At 39.1% G+C, this 22,746-nt stretch overlaps 1 pseudogene; it reads left to right on the forward strand.

The window, feature by feature from the left end:
- The first annotated feature begins 3,897 nt into the window (after positions 1 to 3,897).
- LOC112414369 (F-box only protein 5-like) lies at positions 3,898 to 12,549 on the forward strand (annotated as a pseudogene).
- Positions 12,550 to 22,746: the final 10,197 nt, after the last annotated feature.

Consider the following 22,746-nt stretch of genomic DNA (forward strand, 5'->3'; position numbering starts at 1 on the left):
GACATGTGACACAGTACAGTAGGGGAAGGGGAGGGTGGGACGAATTGGGAGATTAGGTTTGACATAAATACACTACCATGTGTAAAATAGCTAGCTAGTGAGAACCTGCTGTATAGCACAGGGAGCTCAGCTCAGTGCTCTGTGACGACCTAGATAGGTGGGGTGGCGGGGTGGGAAGGAGGTCCAAGGGGGAGGGGATATAGGTATACATATAGCTGATTCACCTCATTGTACAGCAGAAACTAACACAACATTGTAAAGCAATTTTACTCCAATAAAAAAAAATATATATATAAAAACATAAAAAAAAGAAAGAGGTAGCCTTTCAAGCCTTGCTCACAGCTTCCAAAATTCAAGTTCCTTGAACTTCAGCAAATTTGGTCTTTATGGATACTTTAAGAAACTCAATAATAATTGAATTTTTAATTACTGATAAATGCGATTCATTGTGATTCTTCAAAAACAGTTTTCCATTCAAAATAAACATTGGTTTATTTTTTAAACACTGCCATTCAACATTTTGGTCAAAGGCGGTTCTGCTTTTCGAAACTAGGTTCGTAGACACCATGGGTCCGTCATTGTTTCCTATGCATCCACAGACAGCTGAGGAAAATGGCCATTATGCTGATTCTGAGTCATTTAAAAATGAACATTTTTAAACAAAGATGCTTTAACAGAGCTTTCTTTCTTATTAAATTAATAGAACATTATGCCTGTTGCTTCTATAAAATGTTATTTTTAGACTATAAATGTAAGGCCTAGGAAAGTCATTGTAGAGACATAAACTATTGAATGCTTTTCAGTTTAAACATATCTTTACTGTAATCATTTTTCTTTATATTTCCTGAAAAGTCATCTAAAATGCATTCTCCAGGATGGGTAAATAGTCCCTAGTATAGCTAGCACTTGGTCATATGATTCATGGGGCTTTACACTGCTTGTGTAAGAAATCATTTAAAGTGCTGAGAATTGGTGAATGTAACGTGGAAGTCCATCATGGGAATTCCAGCTGCTGCTTTGACTACTTGGGTTTCTGATTAATTACTCAGATAAATAGATAAATATGCAATTACTTTGCGCCAAGGCAACAGAAAAAATCCTTTCTATCACCCGATTAGGAACAATGAGTTGTGCCCTCAGAAGCCTGCTGTTACTCATCACCAATGCCTCCAGTGCAGGTGGTGGTGTTGTTTTAAGAAATGAAATGCTTTTGGTGAACATGAGTTTTTACGTTTTTTATTAACTTTACAAAAAAGAAGAAAGAAACTAAGTGGAAGATTTAAAGGCACTGCAAACTAATACTAGGATAAATCTTTTGTGTTCCCATATCTTTATGGTAACTGGAAAGACTACAAGCTTTGGAATAAGCTCAGATGCAGTCTCAAATCTGCCTCTTAGTGCAATGAGCCCAGAGACAGGATGGAGATCGTTGTGTCATGGTGACGAAGTGCTGCTGATGCAGGCCAGTGACAGATGCGACGGGCATTATTTGTGTGGGGCTAGAGGCCCCAGGGGCGGCAGGGAGGCTGCCGGCAGGGGCAGCGGTGGGTCTTCAAAAAAAAAAAATTTGCCTCTTAGGAGACCTCGAGAAGTGTCCATTAATGACTCTAAGCCTCAATTTCTTCATCAAAAAATACAGGTAAGAATACCTACCCAGCAGTATCCTTATAAGAATTAAATGAGCACAATGTCTACTTAAGGGCATGATTTATATCCCTATACATATATATTTACCAAGTACCTCTCTCCATGAAATAAATGCACCTAGAAAATGAAATCCTCCTAAGAAAAATGAAGCTCACAGGATGAATGCAACTCCTAAATTTAATAAAAATGCTCATTATATAATTGCCACCTGATTTCCTCTTCATGTTTAGTACTGTCTGCCATGTGCCCAGAACCACTTGTATATTAGAAATATTCACTGTTAAAGGAAAACTATTTCTCTACTCACAGCACTTCCGAAGTCAAATGTGTGGGGGTTTTTTCCCATGTCGATCAACTTTCCAACTCTGAACACCAACTAAGTGTCCTATAACTTAATTCAATACCAGGACTTAGCGTCCAGCTCCACAGGTTTAGAGCTCAGTCTAAAAGCCCTCACTTCAGATGTCAGTCACAAGTAATGGATCTGTCCAGGACTTCCCTGGTGGTCCAGTGGGGAGTGCTTCCACTGCAAGGGGCACAGGTTCGAGCCCTGATCGGGGAACTAGGATCCCACATGTCATGTGGAAAAAAAAACAAGGGTCTGTCCAACTTGGCTGCAAAGTCAGGAGCTCCTACAAACCTTCCCCCAGGTTAGAATGGTTCACAAAACTCAGGGAAACATTTACTTATATTTACCTATTTATTGTGAAGGACACTATAAGGGATGTAGATGAACAACCAGATGAAGTATACAGGGTGAGATCCAGAAAGATGCAAAGCACAGGAATTTCTGTCCCCTTGGAGTTGGGGTGCACCACCCTCCCAGCACGTGGATGTGTTCACCAACCCAGAAGCTCTCCAAACCCTGTGGTTTAGCATTTTTATGGAGGTTCCATTATACAGGCATGATTGATTAAATCACAGACCATTGGTGGTTAATTCAATCTCTAGCCCCTCTCCCCTTCCCAGAAGTCAGGGAGTGGGGCTGAAACTTCCAACCCTCTAAATGTGCCTTGATCATTTTGGTGAACAGCCCTCATCCTGAAGCTATCTAGGCACTGCCAGCGACCAGTCATCTCACTAGCATACAAAAAGACACTCACATCTCTTAGGAAATTCCAAGAGTTTTAGGAGCTCTGTGCCAGGACAAAGATCAAATACCCTAGTTTTTATTATATCATAATATCACACCAACCCTGAAGAAAGGCCCAGGAGTGTCAGGAGACAGGAAAGAAAAGCCAGTAAGCCCATGTCTTGGAGGGTAGTAAGCTAGAAGACAACACCTTCCCTAAACAATTTTAAGTATCTCAAGCAATATGGGCTTATATCTTTCAAGCAAGCAAGGTACAAGCATGGAGGTTAGCGATCAGGATGGGGACCGAGCAGGGCCTTTGCCCCTCAAATACCCCAAAAGCACACTCAGCTGGTGGTGTTTTCCTCACGCAGGAGAAATCAAGCACGAAATACACATGTAATCCAATTCAATTCCAGAAACAGTTCTATCACCTACTTAGAACAAAGAGACTGTATGTTTCTCACAGAAGCACATTTAAGGAGAGCTGAGCCATGTTTAAATTTTGACAGTGCTACAATTCTTTGGGGACCAGCTGTCCAAGGAAAAGCAGCAAGCCCATGACATTCCCTGAACAGATAATGGCCACCTGTCAGATCCTTGTTCACGGCCCACACTGACTGCCAGAGCAGTAGCAGTAGCATAAGATGGAGCACATTGATATCCTACTCAGGCAGGAAGGTCTAAACGACAGGAATCTTATTTGTTTCTGGTCAATTCTTTAGCCTGTAAGGAACTCAAGGTAACCTCTGGGGGGAAAATGGCTGGGGAGAGAGGATTGTAAAGCTATTGCCTCAAACATAGAGGTAGCTTAGTGGACTGACCTTTCAGTCACACCCAGAGGTCACATGGTCTCTCATTCCATCTCTGGGAAAAATCTGTGTGCTAGATTATAATTTCACTTTTTCATAAATCCTCATGGCCCCAACCCTACCATGTAGTTCCCCTCTTTGCATCCTCTTCATCTCATCCTCCATTTTTAATTGCAAGGATCACCCATGTTTTATAAGGAAAAGTACTAGGAGAGAGAATCTGATATTCCAAACTCATCTCTTCCTGTCATTGCATGCAAAGGTTACTACCCAGACCAGCTGACCTTAGGTCAAGGTGACCACTCTTGGTCAGTCAGTTGAAAGAGAGTGACTAGGGAAGGAAGAATCAGTGGTTTGCCCCAGACCATGGTTATGAGCCTGCATGCTGGCAAGCTCACTGACGGCCTTATCTATACACCCCTGAAAGGGTAAGTGTAAAAGAAAGGGCAGCATTTCCTGGCTCACTAAGCCTAACTGATAGTGTGAACAATAGAAGTTGTCAAAAGGTATATAGACAGCTGTGATTGATAATGTTTGGAACTTTCTTCTCTAAATTCCAGGAATTTTAGAATCACATTTAAATGCAAAGTTCAAAGTTTCAGAACACATAAAATTACTTAGAGCAAAAATAAGATTAGTACCCAATAAAGGTCCATGGGACTTAAAATGAAAAACTGGACATGTTTTCCTTTTGAATTAGACGATATCCATTTGGCAAACATATGAACCAAAATATTGAGTAAAATGAGTTTTACACAGCCTTGTTAAGGTTTTTTCATATTCTCTAAATGAGACCAAAAGTCTCCCAAGTCAGGCAAATAAAATATGCAGTGTTATCTTAGTGCCCACCACATAATAACTTTTTGTTTTTTGTCTTTTTGGCCACACCACACGGCACGCGGGATCTTAGTTTCCCGACCAGGGATCGAACCTGCACTTTCATGGAAGTGCCAAGTATTAACCACTGGACCTCCAGGGAAGCCCCAATAATAATTTATTGACCTCACATCTCAAAAGGACAGTGAGTGATATATCCTTTTAGATGTTTTTTAAATGATAATGAAAAGTGAATCTTAATAATAAAAATGACCATACTGATTACTTCCCACTTTGAAGAGATAAACAGGTAAAGGAGATAGCTGGAGTTTCAAGGAGAGTAACGTGAATGACATCTGACACTTGGCTACTATTTTACTTGCCCACAGAAGGAGTGATTTTGATACCAAAGGTTGAAATAGGCTTTTCTAGGAGAAAAAACATCACAAAAGAAATTCAGGTCAAGTCAGAATAAGAGATGAAGGCATATATTGACTGAAGAACAGCTCTGCTGGATAGCTCTAAAATGGGAATATATGGAGGTGGAGTTTAATCACAGGTTCCTTAAAGGTCAAGAGAAAGCAGGCAATGAACAAGAACTGCTTTTTGAACAGCTTAAAATTATAAGAATGTTCCAAACATAAGATTTAAGCTTAGGAACAGATAGGTTACTCACTTTTGTATTTTATTATTTCTAAATCATCATTTAAGAATTTGGGTATTGTATACCTATGGTACTAGGTTTACCTTATTCCCTACTACCTTTTGTCCCTCTTATCAAGATTTCACAACAGAAGAGTATATCATTTTTTCGGGACTAGTTCTAAATTACCACATCTTTTTTGTAACCTAACACATATGCCAATTATCTTAGTTTTTTCAACCTCTAATTCCCATAGCTGGTAAAGACAAACAAATCCATTTTCACTTCGTTCTTTTGATTTGAAAAACAAACTTATCATTCATATTTGTATCTAAAAGCACTAAATTCCCTTTATCATTGTGTATACTCTAAGGGTGACCATAACAGGTTCCTCAGTGTAGCCATAGCAACACCCAGGGCTTTAAAATGGCCAACTGTGGCTACTGATCTTAATTCTTTTCCATAACAAAAACACTATCTGATACATATATCCCCTTGCAAAATCACTTGCTGTTACTATTGCTTTTTCTCTCCTGAAATGTTATCTTCCTTCCTTACCATTGCTTAGTGTACAAGCCCACTAATTTTCAAGACCCTGGATTTTATCTTTTTTCTGTGCTTTGAAAAAAATATATCAATAAAACACAAATGAGAAAAGAAAGATAAAAAAAATAAACACTGCATTATTTATGCTGATAGTAAATAGCAAAGGCAGGGTGAGAAGAGAGCTGTCATCAACAGCAACATGACCAATGACAACAGGAACACAAATTTGTCACTGGCTTTCTGTCCAGTATCTATAATTTTCTCTCTGGCTAAACGTTACTTATTTGATAAGGTTTAATTATTAGATAATATTCATTAGTTATCAGCATTGTGTCCATTGTTCTGTTCAGAGAAGTGAATATCAAATAGATACATTGCACAACAGATACAGAACACAAAAGATGCAGGGTAGAGTGGAGAACATTCCAGAAAGCAGGAAGAGCACGTACAAAGACACAGAGGCATCGGTGAGAGGGAGGATGCAGCCTGTAGCAATAGAAACTGAAGGATGTTTGATAGTGCACTAAAGGTCAAGATGTGCACAAGAAGTAGTAAGAGGAGGTCAGAAGAGTCTGTGAAAGAAGGCAGGGATGTCAAGGCCACTGCAGAATAAAATTCAGATGGCTGGCAATGGTTGGCAAACATTCCTGTCAAAGGCCAGACAGTATGTATTTTAGGCATAGGTTCAGGCCACCTATGGTCTCTGTCACAGATTCTTATTTTTTTGTTTTTCAAAGTGTGAAAACCATGCTCAGCTCACAGGCAGTACAAAAGCAGGCCAGGGCTAGACTTGGCCCATAGGCCTCAGTTTGCTACTTCTGCTGTAGTCAATTGTTTACCTTGTCATATTGCCAGAAGCTCCAGGCACTGGAGAGAGAAAGAGAAACCTCAGAGTTACTTCAAAGGAGCTAGCATGACAATGAAGGATAAGTTGAGGTGGCCTAAAAACAAGCCACCTGGCTGCCCAGGATGGGCTGTAGTGATATTATTGTCCCCGCATCCCATGGTTCATTTTAGTTTTTGAACGCTGAGGTGACAGAGAGTAATACATAACTGAACATTTTGGAAAATAATACATACACAGGCACAGATTTAGGTTTCTTAGTATGATAAGAAGTTTTTTGATCTTTAGAATTACTTGTCCTCTAGCTATCAAAGAAAGGCTTTGCTTTCAGAACCAGATCACCATGCAGTGAGTGCAATGTCCTTTTGCATTATAATTCATAGCCTCCTTTGAAAAAGCTTCTGAGTAGAAATCTTACCTGAGCAGTATTTTATTCTTCCTGCTTACTGCATCCATTTCACAAAATAAAAAGTCTCATACACAGAAATCAGGGGCTTAGCTATAGAGATTTTCAGGTATGTTCAGTGAACCTAAATTAGCTCACAACACATGCCAACAGACAATGGGGGCATATCTCCCTGCAAAGAACAAGCACCATATGTGTTTGGAAGAGTCTCCATAAAAGATGAGGAGGCCTTCCCTGGTGGTGCAGTGGTAGAGAGTCCGCCTGCCGATGCAGGGGACGCGGGTTCGTGCCGCGGTCCAGGAAGATCCCACGTGCCGCGAAGCGGCTGGCCCCGTGCGCCATGGCCGCTGAGCCTGTACGTCCGGAGCCTGTGCTCCGCAATGGGAGAGGCCACAATAGTGAGAGGCCCGCATACCAAAGAAAAAAAAGAAAAAAAAAGATGAGGAAAAGAGGGCATTCTGCAATTATAGCTCACAGCTCACTGACTTAGTACTCACCCTGGGGCACCAACACCCTCCCTATTGTGAGTCTAACCGGGTGATAAAGCCCAAAGTCTTCCTGTGTCTGAGGCACATCCCTAGGCTGCTTCTATGCTTAAAAAAAATCAAGGTTTGTACTCAACGCAGGCATTAGACACCCCAGTTTCCAACATGCTAGCTCTACCCCATGTCAATTAATAGTTTCACCAGAATCTAATTTTAAGTAACTAAAAATTTCAACAAACTAGAACATAACCATCACATATTTCTGTATCTGGGGGAATAAACAAGAGTTATTGGGGTTATAGTCTTAATAAAAAGAAAACACAATGAAAATTTTAAAAGAATAAACATAAAAACACAGCTCAAAAACTTAGAAATGAGCACAAATTAAGGAAAGCATACAATTAAAAATAGGAAGAACTGACCTTAGAACATGACATGGTTATATTTTGATTACCCAACTAACAATCATAATCAGAAATGTGAAGTCTCGAGAGCTCTGAGAAGTGGACGGTCTGCTTCTCTGCCACGGGTGCAGCTCCCTCACCTGAGGCGGACCCCACTTGCCCTGGCGTGAGTCGGCCCCCCTGCAGCTGCTCCCCACGGCGCCCTCCGGTTCCTGCCACTGCAGCTACGGCGCCCTCGCCCCTCAGATGGTTATAAAGAAGAAAGTCCCACTTTCTGCGTCAAAATGAAGTGGGATTTTAACTATTACCACGTTCATTCTGGAATTAAACCGGTAACGCCTGATGACAGAAGACAAGGTTCCTACACTACTTCATATTTGGAAGGTTCTTAAAAAGACTGCATTAAAGACTATGAAAAGGTCTTCCGGGAAGATGGCGGAAGATTAAGACGCGGAGATCACCTTCCTCCCCACAGATACACCAGAAATACATCTACACGTGGAACAACTCCTAGAGAACACCTACTGAATGCTGACAGAAGACCTCAGACCTCCCAAAAGGCAAGAAACCCCCCACGTACCTGGGTAGGGCAAAAGAAAAAACAGAAACAACGAATAGGGACAGGACCTGCACCAGTGGGAGGGAGCTGTGAAGAAGTTAAAGTTTCCACACACTAGGAAGCCCCTTCGCGCGCGGAGACTGCGGGTGGCGGAGGGGGAAAGCTTCGGAGCCGCGGAATAAAGCACAGCAAAAGGGGTGTGGAGGGCAAAGCGGAGAGATTCCCGCACAGAGGATCAGGGCCGACCGGTACTCACCAGCCTGAGAGGCCTGTCTGCTCACCTGCCGGGGCGGGCAGGGCTGCAAGTTGAGGCTCGGCCTTCGTTCAGAGCGCCAGGAGAGGACTGGGATTGGCGGCGTGAACACAGCCTGCAGGAGGTTAGTGCGTCACGCCTAGCCGGGAGGGAGGCCGGGGGAAAGTCTGGACCAGCCGAAGAGGCAAGAGACTTTTTCTTGCCTCTTTGTTTCCTGGTGCGCGAGGAGAGGGGATAAAGAGTGCTGCTTAAAGGAGCTCCAGAACCGGGCGCAAGCCGCGGCTAAAAGCGCGGACCCCAGAGACAGGCATGAGATGCTAAGGCTGCTGCTGCCGCCACCAAGAAGCCTGTGTGCAAGCACAGGTCACTATCCACACTCCCCTTCCGGGGAGCCTGTGCAGCCCGCCACTGCCAGAGTCCCGGGATCCAGGAACAACTCCCCTGGGAGAACGCACGGCGTGCCTCAGGCTGTTGCAACGTCACGCTGGCCTCTGCAGCCACAGGCTCTCCCCGCACTCCATGCTCCTCCCTCCCCCTGGCCTGAGTGAGCCAGAGCCCCCGAATCAGCGGATCTTTCTTCTACTAATTCTTTCTTTCTACTTTTTCTCCCTTTTATTCTGAGCTGTGTGAATGAAAGGATCTTGGTGCTGCACCCAGGAGTCAGTGCTGTGCCTCTGACGTGGGACAGCCAACTTAAGGACATTGGTCCACAAAAAACCTCCCAGCTCCACATGATATCAAATGGCGAATATCTCCATCTCAACACCAATACCCAGCTTCACTCAACGACCAGCAAGCTACAGTGCTGGACACCCTATGCGAAACAACTAGCAAGACAGGAATACAACCCCACCCATTAGCAGAGAACTTGCACCTAAAGCAATTAGAGAAAGAAGAACAACAGAACCCCAAAGTTAGCAGAAGGAAAGAAATCATAAAAATCAGATCAGAAATAAATGAAAAAGAAATGAAGGAAACGATAGCAAAGATCAATAAAACTGAAAGCTGGTTCTTTGAGAAGATAAACAAAATTGATAAACCATTAGCCAGACTCATCAAGAATAAAAGGAAGAAGACTCAATAGAATTAGAAATGAAAAAAGAGAACAACTGACACTGCAGAAATACAAAAGATCATGAGAGATTACTACAAGCAACTCTATGCCAATAAAATAGACAACCTGGAAGAAATGGACAAATTCTTAGAAATGCACAACCTGCTAATACTGAATCAGGAAGAAATAGATACTATGAACAGACCATTCACAAGCACTGAAATTGAAACTATGATTAAAAATTTTCCAACAAACAAAAGCCCAGGAGCAGATGGCTTCACAGGCGAATTCTATCAAACATTTAGAGAAGAACTAACACTTAACCTTCTCAAACTCTTCCAAAATATAGCAGAGGGAGGAACACTCCCAAACTCATTCTACGAGGCCACCATCACCCTGATACCAAACCCAGACAAGGATGTCACAAAGAAAGGAAACTACACGCCAATATCACTGATGAACATAGATGCAAAAATCCTCAACAAAATACTAGCAAACAGCACATTAAAACGATCATCCACCATGATCAAGTGGGGTTTATTCCAGGAATGAAAGAATTCTTCAGTATACACAAATCAATTAATGTGATAAACCATATTAACAAATTGAAGGAGAAAAACCATGTGATCATCTCAATAGATGCAGAGAAAGCTTTCGACAAAATTCAACACCAATTTATGATAAAAGCCCTGCAGAAAGTAGGCATAGAGGGACTTGTGACCGCCTGGAGGGGTGTGATAGGGAAGGTGGGAGAGAGGGAGACTCAAGAGGGAGGAGATATGGGAACATATGTATACGTATAACTCATTCACTTTGTTATAAAGCAGAAACTAACACACCATTGTAAAGCAATTATACTCCAATAAAAAAAAAAAAAAAAACAGAAAGATAAAGTTGCTAATCTAGAAAAAAAAAAAAAAGACTATGAAAGGTTACCAGGTTTTGGGTCACCGACTGTGAGCCCCAGCATTGTAGAACTTGAAACTGAAAGCAAACCCTGGCATAATAAGGAAAATCAACATGTACGACACTTAACAGTTCAAATGACATAGAAGAACTGGAGACCAGTGTACCTTATGAAGACAGTGGCTACTCTTCATTTTCCCAACAAAGTGGCTTCAATGAGCATGAAGACAGTAGCCTTCCCTGGTGGAAAATTTCAGTGACAGTCCACAATCTTGCCCGCTATGGACGCAAAGCGCAGATAAACTTGCTGCCAGCTCTTCATTCTGAAAAAGTGGTTTGTTCAACGTTAAAAAAAAAATGGTAAACGAAATCCTAAAATAGATTGGGAGAAGCTGAGGGAATTTATATCCAGTGGAAATTTTAGACTACGGAATATAATTGGCAGGAAAACAGGCCTAAAGTGTGTAGATGTTCTCAGGGAACTCTTTCGAAGGGGATTCAGACATCCTTTAGCAAATATTTTAACACAGCTCAGTGATATGGACTTAATCAAGTAAGTATTGTTGTTTTGAGTTCATTAGTGTAACCCATGAAAATTTGTGTTGAGTGGCTCAGCACCACCAGCTCATGCAAAGACACAGTAGGGGGGCTTCCCTGGTGGCGCAGTGGTTGAGAGTCCGCCTGCCGATGCAGGGGACACGGGTTTGTGCCCCGGTCCGGGAAGATCCCACATGCCGCGGAGCGACTGGGTCCGTGAGCCATGGCCGCTGAGCCTGTGCAAAGACATAGTAGGGTAGTCTTGCACTATTGTTTAATTGAGGTGATGACTTTTGTCTGGTTGCTGGTATTTTACTACCTATGTGTCACTAAGAGGAAAGAAAGATAATTTTTAGAGTATGCATTTAATCCAGTTATTTCAAATTTCATATGTATGCTATTAGAAAACTATTTCTGTTAGATTGGGATCTTTGTTCTTTTGGTTCTGAAATTGTTCATAGGTAAGCTACATCTTTTAGTCTTAACTATAAAACAACAGCCTAGGTCTGGTGTACAGGTCCTATAGGCATTATGATTTTTGTCACACTTGAAAGTATAAAATAATTTCTTTTTTTTAGGCTATTTTCAAATTTGACAGTAAATTTGACAGTGATAATACAGAAACCCACAAATGGGTCTGATTATTACTGTCTCTTAGAAACCTTATACTGACTCCCCTTTCTCATTCCACCAAAGAAAACCTGTTAGGATGTGGTAACTGAGAATTAAGATGATTATCAGTTAATTGCCTCCAACTCAACTGGGTTCATTTTCGGCTCTTTGAAAATTTTTTTTTTTTTTTTGCGGTACGCGGGCCTCTAACTGTTGTGGCCTCTCCCGTTGTGGATCACAGGCTCTGGACATGCAGGCATCCAGGGAAGCCCTGAAAAAATTTTTAGAGGTACTTTTTGTGTTACTTTACACTGGTCCATGAAATATAGCTGATGCAAAACAGACATAAGTAAGTTTTGATTTTTATTATTGGCCAGCTTCTTGAGAGATAATCGACATCACAACATTTTTGTTAACAAAATGCATTTTTTAAATTGATTTCTACTAATAGCAGTGTGTCCTCAAGTTCTTTGAAACTTGTCTAATGTTAATAAATAACCAAGATGGTGCCATATATACAGTGGGGCTTCTTATTTGATATTTGAGGATATTGTGAAAAAATGAAGTACTAAGTGTAGTGGTTCTTAAGCCTGGATCCACTTAGAATTACTTAATGGTGAGCTTTTAAAAATAATACAGAGCCCTGGCCCCCATTTTAGATCAATTAAACCCAAGTGACTAGGCATGGGCCATCCTTAAATCTTAAATTCATGCCTCAGGCAATTCTAATGCATAGCCAGGTTTGAGAAGCACTGCTAATAGAAATTTCTTTTTTGCACTGTTAATGTTTCTGTAATATAATCTTGGTTCTTTGTGGTGCTTTAATTGTTTGTTTTATAATCATTTACTTTTCCAGCATGTCTAAAGTGAGCACAACTTGGAAGAAGATTCCAGAAGATGATAAGGGGGCATTGCAATTGTACAATAAAGCAATACAAAGAATTACCATTTAAAAAAAAGAAATGTGAAGTTTCATTAATGTTTTGTATTTTTTTAACATCTTTATTGGAGTATAATCACCTTACATTGTTGTGTTAGTTTCTGCTTTATAACAAAGTGAATCAGCTCTATGTACACATATATCCCCAAATCTCCTCCCTCTTGCATCTCCCTCCCACCCTCCCTATCCCACCCCTGTAGGTGGTCACAATCATTAATGTTTAAGTGGGCAAGAGAGCCTATGAAAAACAGCTCTATCTATTGCAAAGCTTATGTTCATTATTCAAAACACACAAAAGAAACAACAAAATGTTATAAGGTACCATTATACTAAGTACCATACTAGATATGGAGATATAAAAATGACTAAAAGATGTCTTGTGCCCTTTTACTATAGCCCAGTGGAGGAGAAGATACATATGAATAGAGTAAAATGGAAAAAAATACCATTAAAATGGTATGTGTAAATTATTGGAGTAACCTAAACAAGGAAAAAATAAAGCCTTCACAAAGGTGACATCTGAACTAGCTCATCTGAGACTGTGATTTACAACACAAATGAAATGTCTCATCATTCTATTTATAACAAGAAATGTACGTTCTTAGTCAGATGATGTAAACCACACATGCTCCCTGAACTGCCCCCACCACATCGGCCCCTGTGGGCCTTTGTCATACCTCTGGATCCCTCAAGGTCCCCAGAGTGAACAGTGTCTGTGGCGGCCAAAGCACATCCGCTCTTGGGCAATAAATAGGTCAGTGACCACAAGTGTGTAATGAGTTTAAAAAGCGTCCAATATTTTGGAAGTGAAGAGAAAGAAATTTAAAGGAGAGAAACTCTCCAAAACAGTCCGTAATAACCTATAAGAATATTTCTGAGAGACATTAATGGACTTCAAAACAGAGAATTTGAAAAGTTGAATCATTGGTTCCAAGGAATAAATCCCAGATACTCTGTAGATGTCATTTTCCAAAACTCTGACTTTTGAGAACTCAAACTTTTTCTCCATAATAATTACCATCTTCAAGAGCTACATGGAGCTAATAAACATCTTTGAAATATGGCAAAAAATAAAATAAAATAAAATAATTACCATCTTTCAGGTTCATTAGTTTCATGGATGTTGTCTATTGTTATTTTCTTCTGTCCCTCCTCCTTTCCATGAGAAACTGCTTCTTATTCCCATTCCTCAAAATTTTTTAAGTTTTATTTTTGAAATATTATTAACCCAAATGAACTATATCCAAATAAACTATATTAACCCAAATAAACTATATATACAAATATCCCTTCTTTTACTGATACAAAATAAGAATGACATCTTCTCAAGTTTACTAGTTTAAGAACAGGAAGGTACAAATTCATGGTAGATTTCATTTGATTTGACTTGTTACATGTTCAAAATTTTGGCAAAAATAATCCAACTAACAAAATAATTTAATTGACAAAATGGAGCATATTGCCTACACTCCTGTTTATTGCATGAAAACAAGTGATGTTAAGTGATATTAAGCAGGCTCTGTGCTAGCCACTGTCTTTTATGTTGCCTCATAAGCATCATCTCAGAAATTATCACATATTCAAGCACTTTCAGACACTGGTAAGCAGGTGGACATACTGTTGTCTTAATATAGGTATGACGTTAAGTGATGTTCACCTTTTTAGTGATAGGAAACCAACATTTAATTTATACTCACTCACCTAGAGTGGAGCCTATGTTTGGTCCAGACCACACCCTAAAACATACTGGGCCAGCCATGAGGAACTGACTTTCAGTCTGGAAGCATCAGTGGACCACAGTGGTTGTCTACAGTGGGCATTACTCTAGTTGTTGGTAAGCATATTGCACAAGTTGTTGAATAGTTTTAATATCATCCCCGCAGCATGTGATCAGCCAAGGCAAGCCCTTCTCCTAATAATCAACAGCACATGAAAAAGTTTTGATAACGCCTTCTCTCAAATTTTACATGGGCTACCTTAGCCCCTAATGATAAATATTCAGTGCTAAAGGTCTCTCATTTCTTCTCAGAGCAGAGAGAGATTTTTATTTTATTACTCCAGTTTCTTTTTAGTCTGCCAGCAAATAATTATTATCACTCTCAAAGTGAAAATGTTTCAAAAGGTATGAGCATCCCCTTGGAAACTTCCCAGGTATGAAATTGGCATAATCAGCAATCAGCTTCTAATTAAACATCAGTGGTCATGACATCAGTACAGTCTTATTAAATCAATTAATTAATTTCTTATTAGATACCATTCAGGATAGGAATCATGCTCTGTTTTTATGTTCAAAAATTAAATCACACCTAAATTTTTCTGCCATTATATAATATCTTATTAATTGCTTTAAATCTCCTCCTATTATTACTCTTGTATACAGCTCTCTTACCTTCCCAGCTCAGCTCACTCTGATTTTCAAGGTTATCATACAATTTCCACTCTTTTATTTGACTCAGCACTCATAATTAATCCTTACTTGACAACTGTATATATCCTCCCAATTTCTCCTTCTATCAGGAGAATATGGTCTCAACTCCCAGAATCTTATCAAATAGATTATATCTGGACCTATTCCATCTGGATCATCCCAGGTCAATGTATTCTCATCAGGTGTTTATTTTTTTTCCAATCTATATCTTAGTTATCTTTTTTTAAATGCTAGGAACAAGTATATGAAATTTTGTTTAGTTATTCAAAGTTTCATAAAGTTTTTTGACAGCTCCAACTATTATTATTGTTTTCAAAGAATGCGACTTATTATTCCATGCATCATAGATAACTTTTTCTTAGTGTTCATTAAAATGATAGGATAGCTCTAATCTCTACCTGTCTGACATTTAAATGAAGAACTAAGTTATTTGCATCATAGCTGCCACCACTTACAATGCTGAGACTCAATCAATTTGGCATTTTGAGTTATATTCATGGCAGTAAGAAAAATGGTAATGACCCACTTCTTTTTTTTGTGGTTGTCAGATATTTCTACAGAAAGGAAAAGAATATTGCGCTAACTTTCTTGATGGACACTCATTTGCAAATACCACAGATCTCAGTAATTGACAGTGTAATGAAAAAAAATAAATTTTCATTACAAACTGTACTTCCTTTTCTTCTACAAAAAAGAAAATCTATCAAAGTAATGGCAAAAATTCAATGACTGTTGTTGGCAAAGGAATGTTTTAAGTCTCTACATACAAACCAGTATGTACCAACTGCAGCCCATCTTCAGAGCTTACCAGATTTAAAAAATAATGGGTGTAAATCTCAAGATTTCAAAACTTCTGTGGTTGGTACTTAACTGCTGTTCCATTTTGGCTGACATAGGAACTAAAAAACTCAAAAAAAGACACACTTTCTTACAATAGCAAACTTTTAACAGCATTAAAGATTATGAGACATCTGACTTAAATCCTGTTTGGAGAAAAGTTCCATTAGGAACTCAGAGAAAATGCTAAGCATGAGCTTGAAGACCTTGTTAATGACCCTTTAATGGTATTTTACATGTTGTTGTCACACTCCATATTGACAGATTTTGACAGCTTAATAATATCTTGGTGAATCAGAATCAATTTATGCTTCAGACCTATGACTCTCTTATGCAACTAATGAAGTAATTACTGCTCCTTCCTTCTCAGGAGAAAGTCTTTACATGGTACTATGTAATAATATAAAATCTCATGCTGCGACCCACAATAGCATCCTGAAAATTCTCCCTTCCAGGATACCATTTGTTGAGTTTTCAGTAAATAAAATATAGACATTTAGGAAGGTATTTATTGCCAAAGCAAAGATAATAATTGCTAGTATAGGCTAAAATGTGTTATTTTAGAATTGCTAGCTTCCAGCTTGCAAAAGGCAGCAAAAGTTGGAGTAAAAATACTGAAACATTATTTATTGATATAAAGTTCTTTTTATGGAACTTGCAGAATATTGATCTCATATCTTGACCTCTGAAAGTTAATTTCTCAAGTGACTTCAACTCTTCAGAAACTTTCCAAAACCCAAATGTAGCCACAATATCCAATTATAAATATACCAGAATTTAGCATTCAGGTTTATTTATAAAAAATATTCTTTCCAATATTACTTAGACTAGCTTTGATCTACAACCATTTGCATATCTACTACATTCAAATTCTACTATAAACCATCTCACACTTAGATTTATTCACAGAAAAAATTTATTCTGAAATAATTTTGCTATAAATGTTAATCAACCAAAGAACTAAAACCAGCTTATGGAAAGTGCAACTATCAGAATTCACAGAGGAATGTCATTCTAATCTTGCTCCTCTGTAGAAATGGACTCTGATTTTGTTATTAATGTTGTGGTTGGAACTATTCTAGACCAAGGAACACAAACTATCAATGTGAATGAAACGTTCTAAGTATTATCTTAAGAAGCTAGTTTGAGAAAGATCTATGTCGTCATGTTTTCATGATGTTCATCTGCCATTTAATTGGCTATTGGCTATGGGAGGCCTGTCAAACCTAAAACAAAGTCCTCTGTAACTTTGGGTCTGGTATTTGGGGCAAAAACAAACCCAACTATTATAATCACTGTAATAATTACATAACCAGTACATTTTGGGTCTATAACAGAACAAATTATAGAAAAACTAAAAAAATTTTTTCAATTTAAAAAAGGCCAATCTCGGAGCCCAGCTCAATGTCACTAAGCCTGAGCTCAAAAATAACTCAAAAAGAGCTCATGACCAAGCAACTGACAGCCACACTTGGGGATAGGAGGAGGGAGTTGGGTTGAAGAAGGTCCTTACATACTAAGGCTGGAAGGGGAAATGAAAGAGAAAGGAAGTCTCATTTATTTAGCAAATACTATATGTCAGATCTATACTGACTGTCTTAATCCATAAAAAGCCGCCTTAATCAATGTTTACAATGACCTTGAGAGAAAGGTAAGACTAGCCTTATTTTACAGAAAACAAAATCACGTATCCAGGGGAGCAGCTGTGAAAGATAGAGCTGAAGCAGAAATCCAGCTCTCTTCATCCCAGAGACCTCCATCTTTTCACCATTCTATGTGAGGGGAATTTTCCCTGTACAGGAAGAGAGGATGATTTAGGGCATCAGTCTATATCTTCATCACCCACTCAAAGATTGCCATGAGTTCTTTATCTATTTGGTGGTCCTCCTGAGCCCTGAATTTCTAGAATGAAAAATTAATAATTTGCTTTTGGTTACTTAGTAATCTCTGACACCATCATTGAACACTTTATTAGTGACTTTTTTCCCTGCAGCACCCAAGAATCACTGCTCTGTACCCAAATGTAACATTATACTAATGGTCCTATAAAATCAGATACAAATGAAAAAACTTTCTCTCTTATCGCAACCAACTTAAGCAGTACTATAGGCATAAGAATGCAACTCTCTCAGTGTTTGCTATTAAAGTAAAAAAAAATTCTATTTTCATATTGTAACAGCTTCCCCATAATGAAAGATCTGTGAACGTGCCATTAGTTAGAAATAAGTGCAGTAGTTTGAAGATGACCTTAATGGAAATGTATGATGCTTGAAGTGTTGTGAGACTAACTAGCTATATCAATTTAATAAACAGCCCATCAAAAACGCTAGAACACCCAGCAATCCCACTACTGGGCATATACCCTGAGAAAACCATAATTCAAAAAGAGTCATGTACCAAAATGTTCATTGCAGCTCTATTTACAATAGCCCGGAGATGGAAACAACCTAAGTTTCCATGATTGGATGAATGGATAAAGAAGATATGGCACGTATATACAATGGAATATTACTCAGCCATAAAAAGAAACGAAATTGAGCTATTTGTGATGAGGTGGATAGACCTAGAGTCTGTCATAGAGAGTGAAGTAAGTCAGAAAGAGAGAGACAAATACCGTATGCTAACACATATATATGGAATTTAAGGGGGAAAAAATGTCATGAAGAACCTAAGGGTAAGACAGGAATAAAGACACAGACCTACTAGAGAATGGACTTGAGGATATGGGGAGGGGGAAGGGTAAGCTGTGACAAAGCGAGAGAGAGGCATGGACATATATACACTACCAAACGTAAGGTAGATAGCTAGTGGGAAGCAGCTGCATGGCACAGGGAGATCAGCTCGGTGCTTTGTGACCGCCTGGAGGGGTGGAATAGGGAGGGTGGGAGGGAGGGAGATGCAAGAGGGAAGAGGTATGGGAACATATGTATATATATAACTGATTCATTTTGTTGTAAAGCAGAAACTAACACACCATTGTAAAGCAATTATACTCCAATAAAGATGTTTAAAACAAAACAGAACAAAACAAAAACACCCTAGAACACTTTATTCACTGATTTTAAAGATAAAAGTGCCATTTTAAATTTCTTACACATTAGGCTAAATATACAAATAATAATAATTACTTGTATTTGCTTTTTAATATAATGTATATCATGCTAAAATTTTCTTTTTTCAATTTTGTCCAATGATTCATATTCCAATAAACTTAAATAACCATAACTTTAATGTTCCCCACAGCAAGTTTCTATTTGTTCAAGTATCTCTCTTAGTCCAGCCAAGAAAAGGAGGTAATTAAATTTGATATAGTTTGGGGACCATGGCTAAAACTATCAAGCCCTGAAAATCCTCTTTAATGCCAAATCCAGAATGCTAAACCACAGATCTTTCCAGCATATGTCTCTTTTAAAATAAGACAACCTTGAATTTCTCACTTTCCCCTTGACATTTCATCCCAATCACATCTCAGTATCCAATTAAATGCTCTCACTTACCATTAGAAGGACTGATTATTGCCAACCTTTTACAACAATGCTTATAGCTGCCTGACAAGCCAGCATCAGTTAATCCCAAGAAGGTCCACTTCAATTTGTCATTGTCCTAAAGGTTTGATATTCCTTGGATATAAATTCAAGACAGGGATGCTTCAACAGTCAGATGGCTTAGTTCAAAGCTGAGCACAGCTGGTTTATGGATGTATCATTATGGGCAGAGTCAGTCAGCATCTGCTCTGGTAGTATACGTAAATTCTTGCTTCTAAGTGCCAGATACTTGGGCAGGCACCGGCATAGCCTTCTCACTCTAAATCACAATGACTGCTTCAACATCAGCACGCCTTCACCTCTTTGCAGAGGGTGCCATGACACCTACACTCATAAAACCATTTCAGGAACAAGTCTCCCTTGCTTGAAATCTTGAGAAAGATGTTTTCAAGCATTGGAGAAAGAATGTTCTGAAATCATATTGTATCCAACAGTATGAAATTAGAGCATTTAGGGCCAAGGCAGCAGCATTAATCCTTTATATTCATGAAGAGGTTTTCTTTTACAGCATTTTTCAGCTATGATAACATCTGCCTGCACAACCTTCCTGCAAGGGATGCCAGTGGGAGGATGATTAACCAGATTTTGTACACCAGTAATGACATACAAAGCTCAGAGAGAGAGCGCAAGGTTTTATATTCCTTGTCCCCGGAGAGCTGAGGAAATAATTCAGGTCTTTCAAGTCTCAGAAAAATCTACTTTCTTTTAAATAGTAAGCTAGCTTTGTTACTCATTACAGAGCTTGTTTTAAGGGGGATACTCCTTTAAAAGCCCATTAAATGCTTTTATATCAATTTGAATCAGAAATGAAGGACGGCTATTAGAAGGTACATGCTGTGCCTGTAGCACAAGGGAAGAAATTGCAGTTACCCTGTCAGATCCAAAATTTTCTTAACTTTTACATTCCAAGGACTAGGACTCTCTGCAGACTTTGGAATCGACAAATTTAGTCAATTTGTTGTACCTCTTGTTTCAAATTGGAATCGTGATATTTAAGTCTTCCATGAACAGGGATAAAACAAAAGTCAATCATTTATAGAGTCTCTTAGCACTATTTTAGGTCTCATGTGATATTTAAAATACAATAAATCATCCACCAAGTTCTCAATACTTAGAATGACATGTTGTTCTAATACAAATACATGTGCCAAAGTCAAAAACACATCATTCCCATCCATCCTACTAGGGCCTGTCAGCCTTTTATGCAACTTAGCATATAACCTCACATCTCAATTATTTTCCATAATTTATTCATTCTCCTCAGAGAATTTGTAGTCAGAGAAAACCACAGCCAGAGAAACTGCCTGTATCTCTGATGAAATATTCTTCCCCGACAATGGAAAAGCCCTGGTCAAAATGAAAAAGCCTAAGTAAAATTTACTTTTAGTGCTTTACTCCCAATCAAAAACCTTCCTTGCTTAATTTTGTGACTTTTCTTTCATGCCTCAAAGCCACATGAAAATAAACAAAAAGGGGTGATAAGCATTTACAGAATGTAAAAGGATACTAATGCAGTGTCCTAGCCCTCCCCTGCCCAGCTTTTCCTAACACCTACCCACCACCCTCCTCCGGTCTGAACCCAGGGCAGGCTGCCCCAGCGATAGTGTGTGTCTGTTGCACACAGCCCCCCATTTCCATCCCATCAGCCACCACATCCTGTAGATTGTGCCTGTGAAATATTTCTCAATTTTATCTCCTTTTCTCTAGTTCTAATTCATGTTTTTAGTTAATGCTGTTTTCATCTCTGGACTGAAAGGCTGCAATGTTTTTCTAACTGTGGTCCCAAATGCCAGGCTCATTCCTTCAAATCCATGAATTTTCTCAAGCACAGATATGATCATATAGGCTCTGCTTAAAATTCATCAACCATTCCCCATAACCTTCTGGAAGATAATACCGAAACAAGGGAATCACAAGGCCTTCATTAACGGACCTGCAGGCCACTCCAGCCTCGTCCCTCCACGCCCTCGGTACGTCAGCCACACGACTACTACTCTTCTTCTGCTACATGTGGTGTCTCTGCCGACATGCAGGTCTTGCCTCCTCCTCTCCCTCCCACAGTTAGCTTGTACGCGTCCCTGAAGATAGCTCAAATTTTAAACCCCTGGTAAAGTCTCCTCTAGTATTGGTATAACCTTTATTTGCCCTTGTTTTACTATATTAAAATTATGTATAATTTTTATTTATTCAATATTTATTGAGTTCCTCCTCTGTTCCAGCCATATAGATGTGCCTGAGCTCCGAGCATAAAGTATAAGCAAACCAAACATAAACTCAATCTCATGACAGTTACAGTTTGGTGGCCTTAACCAAATAATCACAAAAGAATATGATTACAAACTACAGTGAGTGTTATGAAAGAACAGTAAATAGAGCAATGAAAACGTGAGCAGGAAGACCTGATCTAGTCTTCAAGGTGAGAGACGGCCTCTCTGAGGAAATCACTTTTGAACAACTGTGAAAGGGAAGACAGGAGGAAAGGAAGGAGGAAAGAAAAAAGGGAGGAGGGAATCCAAATAAGTTCAAGGGCATCCCAAGCAGGGAAAAGAGCATAGCTAAAAACCCTGAATCAGAAGAGACCATGAGTTAGTCCTAGCCTACATGTTGGTATACAGAATGATTCTTTGCTACAAAATGGTTCTTTACTATCTTTCCCAGCGTAAGACTCTCTGGTAAAGTGAAAACATATATATTCTGGTTTAATATGGAATTCCTAGAATAATCTCATCTAAGTCAAATGATAAGGATTAGACACACAATGACACAATCAGGATATGTATAAGGCAAGTCCTATGTACTTAACACTGGACTCTGATGATTCATCAACATTTTATGTAAGTGACATCAGCAAATTTCTCCTGACCAGGACCTTCCTGCTCCAGTAAGAAATTATTCTCCAACTGCACAAGTGTAAACACTATGAATTTGAAAAAAGTGGAATTTCTGCCTTGAATAATGCAAATCATGTAACCCTCAACTTTGTCTCAGTTGCATAGATCTGTTCTTATCCAGATAGAGAGCATAGAATTCAGATCTAGAAGGCTGCTGAAGAAAGAATATAGCCCAGGCATACATCACTAATTGCTCACAACCGTCTTTCCCAAGGAGTGTCAACTCAGCTTCAAAATCTTTCTCCTGGATCACTCCAATCAATTACTTTTAATAAATCAAATTTTTTTTTTCAATTCAGATACATTTTGGCGTTCCAGTTCTAATCCAGCCTTCTACCGTGAAGCTGAATTATGTATTTGTTAATGTAATTTTTGTTATAGAAACTTTTAAAGTAAAACTATACCTGTGCTTTCCCTAACAAACCCTGATTCTTCATCCATATTACAACTGATGGGACTGGACAGTGCCTGTTTTCCATTTGGAACACTCTGAAGAATAAAAATGATTA

Source organism: Neophocaena asiaeorientalis, unplaced genomic scaffold (genome assembly GCF_003031525.2).
Source record: "Neophocaena asiaeorientalis asiaeorientalis breed wild unplaced genomic scaffold, Neophocaena_asiaeorientalis_V1.1 scaffold113, whole genome shotgun sequence".
In the NCBI taxonomy this organism is placed as follows: Eukaryota; Metazoa; Chordata; class Mammalia; order Artiodactyla; family Phocoenidae; genus Neophocaena; species Neophocaena asiaeorientalis.